The sequence below is a fragment of the Mustela erminea genome, chromosome 15, assembly GCF_009829155.1.
Source record: "Mustela erminea isolate mMusErm1 chromosome 15, mMusErm1.Pri, whole genome shotgun sequence".
Taxonomy (NCBI): Eukaryota; Metazoa; Chordata; class Mammalia; order Carnivora; family Mustelidae; genus Mustela; species Mustela erminea.
In genome coordinates this window covers 59,001,657-59,015,197 of record NC_045628.1, presented here as the reverse complement: position 1 = coordinate 59,015,197, position 13,541 = coordinate 59,001,657, and the positions used below count along the sequence as shown (strand labels likewise).

Below are 13,541 nucleotides of genomic sequence, written 5' to 3'. Positions count from 1 at the left end.
ACATGCTTGCCAGGAGGATTCCAACTTACAGAGATTTGTTATCCCAAGTGAGTTTTCCACGTTTTCTTTTTAAAACACATTGTTGGATTTAGTGTACGGATAAAATCCTTTTCTGGAGGGTCACACCACATGGAACAAGAATAATTCAGCAGTCTCTGACATGTTAATTTGGAGATCATACCCAGAAAATGTTGAGGTTAGAGCAAAAAGCAATACCATGTTGGATATTTGTAGTGAGTTTTCAGTTTCAGATTACACCCACCAAAATATGCTTAGAAAGAAGGACAAAGCATTCCCAGACCTTTCTGAAATTATATTTGCTAAAGGTAATTCAGGTAGCAAAAATCGTATCTCTGGGCGTGGTGAAAAGGATGACTTCGTTAAGGCTTCTACGAGCTTACCCCTCAACTTCCCTACGTCCAACACACTAAAGCACATCTCTACATAGAGAGTCAATTCATGAAACCTTTCCTAACCCAGCTGTTAAAACTGGATGCCTCCCTTCTCTCTGCTCCCTGGGCAGTGAGTGTTATTTGTTTGAAAATATTATTTGTATAATGATTTAGTGTTTGAGTCTTTTTTTCATATGTCAGATATTTATAGTTCTTCCCCACCAGAGAGGAAACGCCAAGTAGACAAACGTATATTTTATTCATCTTAATATCCTATAGAGGGCTTAGCACAGTGTATGATCCTTAACACCACATGCCCATTAATAATTATTTTCAAAAAAATAATTATTATTTATTTTCTTGTATATTTTTTTAAGATTTTGTTTATTTATTTGACAGAGAGTGAGTGAGAGAGAGAGCACAAGCACATGGAGGGGCAGAAGAAGAGGGAGAAGCAGACTCCCTGCTCAGCAGGGAGTCCAGCACAGGGCTCCACCCCAGGACCCTGAGATCAAGATCTGAGCTGAAGGCAGATGCTTAACTGACTGAGCCATCCAGGCGCTCCAATAACTATTTCTTTTAATTAAGAATTTTTATTATAGCAGTTTTGTAATAGAAAAAGAAATTGGATACAGCATTGATGTCCATCAACAGGGCAAGGGCTAAAAAAGTTACGAGACATCGGTACAATGGGATACTGTGTCACTATTAAAAAGAATGAGACAAACTTGAAAAATTCCATGGTCTATGGAATGAACAACTCAAGTAGAAGAATATGTATTTTAGCATCTCCTTTTTGCAAAAATAAGACAAAACCAAACGGGCAATTGAGAGATGCATGGGATGAATAGATATATGGAGAGCTAGCTAAATTTTTTAATTATTCATAGAAATTAGAGGATCTGGGGGAGCCTGGGTAGTTCAGTCAGTTGAGCGTCTGCCTTTGGCTCAGGTTATGATCTCAGGGTCTTGGGATGGAGCCCCATGTGGGCTCCGAGCTCAGTGGGGAGTCTGCTTCTTCCTTTCCCTCTGCCCCCTCCCCCAAATAAATATATAAACTTTGAAAAAAAAAAAAAGAAAAGAAAAAGAAATTGGAGGCCCTGAAAAATATGAGCAAATCATCAACAGTGAACATTCCTGGCACGTGGGACTGAGGGGAGTGGGCTGGTTGTGAGAAGAAAGTCCCTCACTTGTTACCCTTACCTCTGTATTGTATGAAATTTTAGCAGTGAACAAGTATTATTTTTGGTCATTAAAAAAACGGAAATTTTTTATTGACTTCAAGTTTGGATTTGTTGAACTTGCCTTCGGTCAGGCAGATGACCTAATATCCCATATTTCTGCACTTCAAGCCTGTCTCCCTGACAGAGCCTCTGGCACGGAGCGAGCTGGAGGGGACAAAGCCTTCCTTTTTCAAGAGTAAGCATTTAGCTGGATTCACACTGACTCCCTTGGGCATCCTCCTGGGGCACCTTTCCAGGGCCTTGCTTTCTAAATTCGGTATACTAATGGGCTGGGCCAGATTCCCTGGCTGACTTTGGAAGTTGTCAAAATCTCTCTGGTAACTTTCCTAGGCTTTTTGGTCTCTAACAAGACATGGACCTTTTTCAGTTGTAAATCAGCTTACATCAAAATTCAAGCAGGAGGCCATGCTGCCCCTGAAATCCCTTCTGCTCCCTCATTCTAGTCGCTGAGTTCTCACTCCCTTGAAACTCCTGCCTCTGGGGTAATCAGAAATAGCCACCTGGGCTAATTTCCTAAGTGGCCATTCTCTTGTTTTGACCAGCAGGAGGGGTGTGATCTGTTTTCCACATACTGTGTGTCGGTTGGCTTGCTGCCAGCCTGATTCTCTCAACTGAAAGAAAACCGAACTCTCTCTAAAATCAGAGGACAAGAGGGAATTTGTGGGAATATTGCAGATTAATCCACTTTGCTGTGATCTGGCCTGGCCCATTTTTAGTGGGGGCTGGTTCAGGGTTAGTTTGTGGTTACATAAACTTGCCAGCCATCCGGAAGAGGAAACAATACCCTCTGGTGGTAAGATTATATCCTGCACCATGTACCCTAAATTTCAGCTCTAGGCCAGGTTGCCTTACTTGCACTTGTACCTCAGTACACAGGAACATTTTTAATCACAGAAATCTACGCTTTTTTAAGTTTGTTTGTTTGTTTGTTTGTTTATTGTAATCTCTACACCCCACAGGGAACTCGAGCTCACAACCCTGAGATCAAGAGTCACATGCTCTACAGAAGCCCCCAGAAATCTATACTTAAAGAAATCAACCCCACCTTTTTTTTTTCTTAAATTTTTATTTATTTATTTTGACAGAAAGAGATCACAAGTAGGCAGAGAGGCAGGCAGAGAGAGAAGGGGAAGCAGGCTCCCCGCTGAGCAGAGAGCTCAATGTGGGGCCTGATCCCAGGACCTTGAGACCATGACCTTAGCTGGAGGTAGAGGCTTTAACCCACTGAGCCACCCAGGCGCCCCTCAACCCCACCTTTTATCTTGAGCGATAGTATAGAAATACAAACAGTAAAATTTCCCTTTCCCAATTACGCTTTTATTGTTCCAAGTTACTGTGTTAAACAATATGCAGATCAAAATTATTAAGTGCGCTATCATTCTATTATGGAAAAAAATTCCCGTCATTCTGCAAACTACAGAGCTGAAGTTGATTTTTGAATATACCATTTTTTATGGTGGTGTTATTGTTATGCTTCTTGAAGGTCCATTTTGTTTTCAGAATGTGTCTATTGGTATGGTATAGGTTTTTGTCGCTCAGAAGGTATGCCACTATGTTCTGCTGCATGCAGCAGCGTTCAGATGTGTTCATAATCCTAGGTTCCAGTTTTCTTGCTAATGTATCCACTCCAATTGTCACAGTTGGGTTGATTACAGGGGAACATTATCACACCAGCTGCTCTGGCTCTGCAATTAGCAGCCCTGGTATGGAATGTTTGGTTTAAGCTGGAGTTCCCGTGGACTCTGGACGTTTGCCTTCCTGAGTCTCTGCCTTTGACTTTCCCTTTGGGAATCATGCCATAAAGGTCACTGTTTCCTGTTCCAAATATTCCTTTTAGTTTCTGTTTTGTGAGAACTCTGTATAAAGCTTTTTCCCTTGACCGTTTGTCCTCCCAGGCCTGAGACTGCTTCTGAAGTCAAGAGAACTGAATACACCCAGGATTCCTTCTTGGGAACTGGGTACTTGTCTTTGAAGAGTAGAGTGTCTTTGGAGAAGCTTGTGGCACCAGGATTTGAGGTGAGAGAGGAGGAAGAGGGGACTCAGCCCATCATTTAAAACTTGCATTTGCTTCTTGTCAGAATGCTCATGGGCACTTGGTAGGTGACCGACCGGACTGGTCTGTCTGGGATTGAGGGATTGTCCAGGACATGGAACTTCTAGTGTTAAACTGACAACGTCCCAGGTAAACTGGTCTAGTTGGTCATACCGGTATGGGTTTAGGACTGTATGAATCCTTTCTTTGTTCCTCTCGCTCTCTGTAGGTAATTGCTCTTCCCTTTACCCCAGATCCGCTGAGAGTTGTTTCTTACTCAACCTATTAAAACCCATGATGTCTGGGGTCGCCTGGGTGGTTCAGTGGGTTAAAGCCTCTGCTTTCGGCTCAGGTGATGATTTCAGGGTCCTGGGATCGAGCCTCATATCGGGCTCTCTGCTCAGCAGGGAGCCTGCTTCCCTTCCTCTCTCTCTGCCTGTCTCTCTGCCTACTTGTGAGCTCTGTCAAAGGAATAAATAAAATCTTAAAAAACAAACAAGCAAACAAACCATGATGTCTGAAAATGACAACCTATTAAGGATATACTACCTTTCAAACATGTTAACCATGGAAAAACCTTTCACTGGGGTTTAAAAATTACATAGACTTTACATAAACATGAACTTGAGACAGACCTGCTTACACCAGTCTAAAGAATTTCTCATCGTTTCTAGGCACAGAGTGAAGGTTGACTGTTAGGTGCCACGTCTGGTGCTGGGGATGGGGAACTGAATGGATACACAGATAAATGGCACAGAATGACCAGCGCTACGAGAGTGGTGTAAGAGGCCGAAGAACAAAGTGATTACTGTGGGCTGGGACACCGGGAGAGGCTTAAAACAAGAAGTGGGATGTGGAGATTGCTAGAGAGGACTCCGGAAGAAAGGGTAGACTCAAGATAGAGGAGAAGACTTTTCCAGGCAGTGGAAAAAACAGCCTATAGACTCAGAAATGCCTGGGAAGGATGTGCCTAGGCGAGTTGCTCTGAAGCTAAGTTTTCAAATGAGGGGTCGGTTTGAAGAGGCTGTGTAGGACAATTCTTGTATTTCTATACGGCTGCTTTTGCAATCACCGTAGACCCAGTGAGCACATCTTTACCGAACAGAGGGAGCCCTTCTTTTTCCTCCTGTCCCTCTGCCAGCTCTTTGAGGTTAGGCCTGGAATCTCCAAAGAATGACCTGACTGTCTCAGTAAATATTTGGGGTGCAAAGAACTGGACCATTGTGCAAGCCCTGTGTGCCCACTCCACCCTTCCTCCTATTGAGTCCACTGCAGAGTGGGGCGGCTCACAGAGTATGGCCAAGGAAGCCATCCTTCCCCTCCTTGTAAACAAGCTTTGGCACAGAGATAAGGCGCGTTGGTCCCTGCACCCTGTTCTCAGCAAAAGCAATGAACATTTGTGCATGAAATGGGACTGTTAAATGACTGCTGGTTTTCTTTACACGTTATGGTTCATCAGTGGGTTTTCAATGACCTTATCGTAGACTGGACATAGCAAAATATCATGGCACAATTTTACCTAAATGGCCTTTTGCTTACACAAATCCCATTGTTCTGTGTCGAAAGGAAACCCTTTCCTTTCCGGGCAAAGACAACGTGAAGGTATGTTTATGAACTGGATAACAACCCCTGTCATGAATGAGACCAAGGAAGACGGAAGTAAACATAGAAGGTGACTTCAGTGAGGTTTGGGAGAAAGGACCTGAGGAAGGTTCTCGTGCCTCTTCTACAAGCTTTCCATCTAAAAATTCCTTCTCATGGAAAGAAGAGCTTTATTCTGTAAATTCTCCTGGGAAGATTATGACCGTCTTAATTCTCACACTGACAAGTCCGTATCAGTGTTTTCCCTTTGGTGAGTAATAGGTAGGGCCTTGAATGCTTAAAAAGAGGTATCTGCAGATATGAGAAAATGCTGCCGAAAAGGAAGGCTTAGCATCTTAAAATCAGATTTCTTGCACCTAATTTTTTGGGGGGGAAGGGGGGTAGAATTTGTCATAGCTTTTATCTGAAATGGCTTAAATCACAACCACACTCGGGAAAACGGTCTTTTATTTTCTTTGTTTGGGACTTGTAGTTTCTTAATACTGTAAGGTCTTGACCGTCTACCACCTTCCTTTTGTTGTTCAATGTCCTTCCTTTTCTCTCAAAGTCTTTTGTAAACTATATTAAGCTGCCCCATTTCTGCTCCTGAATTTCCCCCTTGATTCCCACTGGTTGTATTTATTAGCTCACAATGATTGCTTCCTTTCTCAGGTCTGGAAGGGCATAACTGTGCCCTTAAAAAACATGAATACAAGGCATAAATATCATTAAGTTGATGACTGCATCTGTTAGAAATATTTTGATCACCATTCTGCTGTCATTTGTTTTATCTGCAAACACAGGTTGACAACTAATACGTATATGCTGTAAAAAATGAGAGGAAAATTCCGCTAGACAATGTGGATTAATCAGAAGCATTTTTATTTTTTTTTTTAAACCCTAGCTTTATACTTCTTTTTGTGCCTGTTGGCCCTTAATCATAGCTACAGCTGAAACTCCTTCTCTCCCCATTCTTTGAGTCTCTGGTATCTCCTTACCCACATCTCTTTGTAAATCATTATTATTTTTTTTAATTTTGCCATTGTTTCTGCCCTTGGTCATGTCAGTTAGATCACTGTCATCTGAATTAAATGCTAAGACAGAGGGTTTGCAATTAAGTTAAAATGTTTCCTTGGAGTGGGTCCAGTTCTTATCTTTCTGGATAAGCAATAGCTTTCAAGGTCCTGGCTGGAAGATTGTTATTTTGAATTAAGGATCCTTATCTCCACATAATTTGAACAATCCCAGACTACAGGGGCATTACCCAGGTCCACCAGACCATTCTTCATTAGCGCTGTTCAGTGTGAAAGTCTAGAGAAGAACTTGGGCAGCCATGGTGGACCAGGCAGCTCAACAAAGAACATCCGAAGAAGCTACTAGGAGAATATTCTACCATTTATGTCCATTTAAATTCCACTTCCAAGTCATACTGTTCTCTAAAAGTTCAGTTAGTCCTGGTTCATGGCTCAAAGCGCTTTGAATGTATCAGCCCATTAGCCCTCTGAGGCATTCCCCTGAGTCTGAGAGCGGACAAGTGGAAATAACCCAGTTTCCAAATGTGGACTCAGAGGCACAGGAAGCTTAAATAACGTCAACAGGATCACTAATTCAGGCAGCAAACCAGTACACACATGGGACCGAGAGAGTGTCACAGTGTTCCATAGGCCTGAATGTGGTAACCTCTGCTGGTGTTCCTATAACTAGGAGATCCACAGTACTGTGGTGAGATAACCCACCTCTGTACTGAACTCCTCCTTATCCCTGACACTTGGGAGTAAACAGGCGGACTTTAAGGAACATCATTCACAAAGGAAAGTTTTGTTTCCTGGGCCATCTTCTCTCTGGACTAGAAATGCCAGAATTCAAAACTTGGCCCTACCAGAGTGACCCTAAGCAGGTTTTCTAACCTCACCATGACTCGGTTTCCTCATCTGTAAAAGCATGATTAGTAATAGTATGTCCCTCAGACAGGGTGCTGTGGGGACTGAACAAGTTAATTCATGTAAAGCACTTAGAACCTGACACATAAGTATGCCATAAACATGAGTTGTTTCTCTTGCTCTTCCTTTCCTTCTTTGGGAAGCTTTTTCATGCCAGGACCTTCCCATTCTCTTACTTCCTCTTCTTATCAAAATAGCAAAGGATCCAGTATCAGCTATTAATATTTTAGTGAGAAAGAGTTTCATGTTACGTGGGCCAGCTGGTTTGCTTATCAAGCGTTATCTCTAATTGTGGGATGAAAAACTTGATTCCCGGTTTAAGGAAGGTGGGGTACCATAAATGTTTTGAGGAAGTAGGGGAAAGTGGGAGATGAGAACAGGAAAAGCCTCAGTTAGCCTTAAAAATGTCTGAAGGAATCTGCTTAAGTATTTGCAACGTTCATCTTCTGCTTAAGACCAGTCTATCCACTTGACCAGAACCCCTTCCTTCTTTTTTTTTTTTTTAAGATTTTATTTATTTATTTGAGAGAGATTGAGAGAGAGAGAGCATTAGTGAAGAAAGGTCAGTGGGAGAAGCAGACTCGCTGCCGAGCAGGGAGCCCGATGCAAGACTTGATCCCGCAAATCCGGGATCATGACCTGAGCCGAAGGCAGTCGCTTAACCAACTGAGCCACCCGGGTGCTCCCCTTCCTTCTTTTAAAATCCCTCTCCATCCCTATTCTGTTCCTTCTCTTCTCAGCATGAACAACTTTTCCTTTACTCACCATTAGTATTTTATCCTTCTTTCCTCTTACTCTAGACCAAGACCTTTAATTGCCAGGAATTCAGGGCCTGTTTTCAACTGTCTTCTGCTCTGCTCCATGAGCCAAATCTAGCCTTGGTTCTCTTCACCCCAACCCTGCTTTGCCTTGATGACACAGTTGTGTAGGCCAAAAGTGAGAAGATTTAAACTATGAAAGTATAATTTGCATATACCTGTTATGACTCGTTGTCTATTGGCATAATCATATAGAGTTTATATTTTTAAATATATAAAACATTGACTTTATTAGACTGTATTCGGGAATAATGAAACTGTTCTCATATGCTTGGCGTTCTTAATGAATCGTTGTCTGTGGCCTTATCATTTGATCACAGCCTTGTCCATGGCGTTTTTCCTGCCAGGCATGTGTAATTAAATACATGAAACTCAACTCCTAACTCTTTGCTACGTGGGGGAGACGAAGGTAAAGAATGGAGAGGAGAGAAGACCAGGGGAGGGGAGATGAGAAGAAGAACTCCCAGAGGCCAGAGATAACTTTCCCCCAGGCCTTCCCCTCAACATCACCACCCAGGGGTAATATTTTAAAACCACAAGCCATAAAAATTAATGGTTCTCAGATTTAAGCTCTAGTCATCTTTGAAAGACAATCTACCTTTCAAAGCCTTTTTTTTTTTTTTTAACAGAAGTAGAAATTACAGTTTATGTCGCAGTTTTAAATGACCTAAAAACTTAACAAAATCCCTGGCCACTTCTTATGGCGCTGGGCAAATCTGAAGTGGTTGTTAATTTCTTAGTCAGTGTTTCCCAATTTGTTCATTACTCTTTTTGTGTCCTTTGTTTAAAACTTTCGTATTAGTATATGAAATTCACAGGCACTTAAATTTTTTTACTCACTATCTCACCAACATCCTATTATACATGTCTTAGAAGCTTCCGTGTGTATTCACGATAACCCCAAATAACAGATTTTTATTTCCTCTGCAGTGGTCTCCTGTTAAATGTTTTCCTTGGCATTGTCAATCATAAGCCCCTTATATAAAATCAAGATCACACCTGTTGGCATAGGCACCAAATGTCAGAAGGAATGTGTTCAGTGGGCCCAGCTTTTGGGCCTCTGGTTATTTCAGCTAGAGTGCCCTCAACTATAATCGGTTCAGGATATATTACTTTTTTTTTCTTCTAAGATTCTATTTTTTTAAGCAATCTCTGCAGCCAGTGTGGGGCTTCTACCCACAACTCTGAGATCAAGAGTCACACTCTACCAACTAAGCCACCTAGGCACCCCTAGAACATAGAGCTTTTATTTTTGGTCCAGTAATGCAATGGTTTCCAAACTATGTTCTATAAATATTTTAGGTCAACAAGGGATTTTTGAGTATCTTAAAAAAAAAAAAAAGAGTGTATCACAGAGTATGCTTTTGATCGATGCATGTTTCCTGGTTCATCTTCTCCAGTGACCACTCCATAACCAACTATTGCTCTACGGGCAATTACGTAGGAATCTTGCCTATGTTTGGACACATAAGATAGGATTCACATTTTATAAGTCAGGTTGTATTTTGCATGTATGATAATGTTTATCAAGTACTTTTTATATGCTAGAATTGACTTGCATTACTTACAGTAGTCTTCTTAAATGCCCTGTGACATAGGTGCTCTTGTTACCCCCTTCAACATAGGAAGAAGTAGAGACCTAGGAGATGAGAAAACTCACTCAAAGTCTCAGAGTGAAAGAAATGAAGAGAAGATTGAAGCCCTAGCATTTGGCTTCCAGGTCCAGGCTCTTAAACCCCCTGCTGTGCTACCTCCGTAACAGCCCGAGGCAACTGCTGCAGAATAATCTTCTATGGATCAAGCTTTCCCTTTGTATGGTATGTTTGGCCCTCCCTTCCAACATAGCCACCTTAATATATGCATGAATTACAAGCTTGGAATTTGTGTGAATCATGTCCCAGGGGCCACCCTTGTGCGAGTGAGTCCCAGGGCTGTTCTCCGTGCAGTGAGATGAGAGTTCCCAAATTCCGCAGGCCAGGAGAATGGCAAACACTATGTTGTCTGATGACCATTCTTGTGCTACGACCTCCTCCCAAAAGCCAGCAGGAGTCAGGGAGGGGAACCGCAGGCCCCTGCATTCCCCCAGCTCTTTCATTTCCTGGATGAACTGTCTCCTTCTGGCTGCTCATATGTCTGCAGGGGCCTTCGCTAGGGGACATTTCTCCATTTTTTGGAGGGGCTCAATGAATTAACTGTTCTCTTATTATTCCGTCTTGTCAGTCTCAGTCTGAGTTGCCCTGGGAGGAGATGGATTTTGCTGTGGATGCCCTACGGCGCTGACCTGACCAAACCCCTTCATAGCAAATATGGTCCCTGGAACTCACCACTGCCACTCTGACGTCTGCAGGCAAGGCCACGTGGACTCTATTCATAAAGCTCTTCCACCCGTCACTCCCCACAGTCTATCCATTATGAGGACTGCTCTGTGGCCTAAGACACCCATAACCCAGGATAATCCAGGCAGATGGAGCCCTTGCCTCTCAGGATAGCTACTCCATGGATAGGAACGAGGTAGATAGGCTCTCTGCCCTTCTCAGAAAGTCCTAATGCTCTTACTTGTTCTTGGTCCTCCCAAGGTCGCCTTATTTATCCAATAGCAGCTTGCTCCACTGGAAGGACAGTGCAGACTTCTAGGATGATGGATTAGGAGAAACTATGGCAAAAACAAATCCAAATTTTCTTCTTCCCCATGACTCTGGGATGAGATCCCTCCTCAGTGATTCTTACGGGTCTAAGTCAAACAGGCTGTTTTGTCTTCCCTTCACTTCAGCACCATTTCCTGTATTTTTATGGCATTTCTCTTTATGGCCCAGGAATCCGTCTATCCATTCATCCGTTTGTTCACCCCCCCCTTCCCTCCATTCATGGATCCACTCGCTTACTATGAAGTGTTTACAGAGCCTCTCCTCTAAGAGACTTTTCAAGTAGTTGGGGTTACCATGATTAATAATAAGGAGCTTCTAGTCTATTGGAAAAAATTGAAAAATAAATAGGCAGTTACAGTTATCATATATTGTAACAAGTAATGTTATTGCCTTTCTGAGCACAAAGGGGGCACATGTAAACGGCTTTGATCTTCCCCTTTTCTTTCTGGGAATCAGGCATATTCCATCTCATTGTGACTTCGGACCAACCTCATTAGACTCTTCAAGGTCAGGGCTAAAGTTCAGTTTATAAAAGGAAGTGGAAAATGCACACTCTGATAATGAAACCAGCTCACTTCAGAAGCAAAACATGTTTTCCAGCTTGAGTCAGCTTGTCTTCCTTTCTTTTTTCAGATGACTTATTTGGAGCACTGGAAAATGCTAGTATCTGAGTTATCAAGGCCCTTACCCAGTCAATTCAAATATTTACCCTGAATTGCAAATTTACTTTCCAGGCTTCGTTGGGTGCATTGCAGTGTTTACAGTTGAAGATGTCTCCGAAGTACAATTATTTTGTCATGCACCTTAACTCTGAACATGTCGATGAAGCAAACTACCTTGTAGTTCTTTCCAAATGTTCCAGACCTAGTAGGGCACTCACATTTCCAATGGATCTCAACTTGGAGCCCTGTTGCTGCTTCATTGCACCCTCCACAGGTTTCTGAGGCTAGCTTTGACTTAGACCTGCTTCATTTTCCCAAGGGCAACATTTTGCCCTTCATCCTACTGCTTCCAAAATGTATTAAGTTAAAGGTCTTTTCAGTCTTGAATCCCTTATTCAGTCAATTCTTTTGCTTTGCAAAACACCCTGATATTTGTAAAAACACTCCGAGTATCTTGGCCCATTGTTGGCCTGATCCAATAATAGCTCAAATATCCAAAAAATCCTGTGGTATAAAAAAATAAATACAATTAGCACCTGGTAGATTCTGGACACTTTGCTAAGTCTTTTAACTTAGGTGATTTCATTTAATTCTCAGAATAATCTTATAAGGTAGGTAGAACAGTACCTGGTACACAGTGGACACTCATAGAACACTTGCTGAATGAACGAGGAAATGACAATTCCTATCTTACAATCTAGAAAACCACAGATGAGAGAGGTCATGTTGTTTCGAGACCTCTTAATGGCCAAGCAGTTCTGCCTCTTCCTTGTCTGTGTCCTCTGTAGCATGTGCTTTAGACCAGTAAGTCGTTAAATATACTCTCTGAGAAGGCTTATGTTGCATCACCATCTGACGCCCTAAGGATTTTCTAAATCATTGTAATCAACACTTACTAAGCCCCCTCAAGTAACCCAAATCCTTTAATCCTCAAATGTGAAAGCAAAAAGTAAGGCTTTATCTTTGTGTCTGTGTTAGATAAAAGTCTCTCCTGAAACTCATTGGTCTTGGGTATCAATTATCCAGAGAAGCATAGAAAAATTCTCGGAAAATTCACATGGCAAAATTAGTTTTAATGGCTTTAATTGACGTAAGAGCCATGAAGTAACTCTAGCTCCTGACAAAATCTCTGCCACATCACCCCTTGTCTGCCCCGTTGAGCTCCAACTCTTTTCCAGGCTTCAGGTCCCTCCTCCCTCTCTTCTGCTCCCAACATGCCCCTCTCTGTCCTGAGCCTTCCACCGCTTCCCCTCAGTGTATCGTTACCTGTGAGCCATTGCTTATGATCCATCCCACACCTGAAAGACTTCTGTGTCTCCCCATGACTCATGGGCATGTGTATATCTGTGTCTCCCCATGACTCAGGTGCACATGTGTGTGTGCATGTGTATCTGTTTTTTCCCAGGACTTATTAAAAGTAAGGCCTTTTCTCATTTCACTTACAGTCCTGCCTCCTTTTCCAATAGTGGACAGGTGCCTTTGTGGACATTTGTAGCACTGGCTGTATAGTCCTTAGTCTTGTCTTCCCAAGTGGACTGGACATTTTTTGGTCCCATCTTAAGATACTCCTAAAGATGTCTTAATTATTCCTGGGTGTAAGAGGTAGGTGGTGTTAAGTCCTATTAAATACTTTTGATAGACTACCTTCATCCCCTACTGGGCACCAAATAAAAGAGGAAACCTGACGTTTTCCCACCTATCATGGCCTTAGTTCTGAGTTTTTTCTACAACAAAAGGATAATCTTCCTGGTAATGTCCATTTACAGTTTTCTTTGTCTCCTTATACTGGACTGTGGGCTATGTTCCTCAAATCCAACAAGCCCAAATATGAACTCTCTATTTCTCCAGATCTGTTCTTTTGTGTGTCTTCCTCATCTAAATTAATGATACTACCTCTTCCATGTTACAACCTAATTTAGTCATTTAACTCTTCTCCACCTCCCCCAACTTCTCTATCTCCTAAATTCATTCAGTCAGCAAGTCCTTCTTATTTATCTACTGAATATATTCTAAATTGTCTACTCTTTCCATTCCCCATTATTCCTATCCTAGTTCAGACCCACATTATTTCTTTCAAGGACTGTTGCATTGTTTCCTTATGTGATTTCTCTCCTCCTATCTCTCCTAACTCCCCTCCAACCCATTTACTATATGGTTGTGTCATTCTCTTGCTTAAAAGTCTTTCAGTGACTTCTTATAAAACCCAGTCCAATTTTATTATGATTTC

General features: G+C 42.1%; 1 protein-coding gene across 3 annotated transcripts in view; it reads left to right on the top strand.

The window, feature by feature from the left end:
- The first annotated feature begins 3,486 nt into the window (after positions 1–3,486).
- MED4 (mediator complex subunit 4) overlaps positions 3,487–13,541 on the top strand; it is a 45,006-nt gene continuing 34,951 nt past the window's right edge. Inside the window, exons 1-3 of one of the 3 annotated variants that reach the window (XM_032314666.1) lie at positions 3,487–3,652; positions 4,343–5,520; positions 9,633–9,824. The gene's annotated coding sequence lies outside the window, so the exon portion shown is untranslated. The remainder of the gene's footprint in view (positions 3,653–4,342; positions 5,521–9,632; positions 9,825–13,541) is intronic. The other 2 variants (XM_032314665.1, XM_032314667.1) reach the window with 2 other exon arrangements.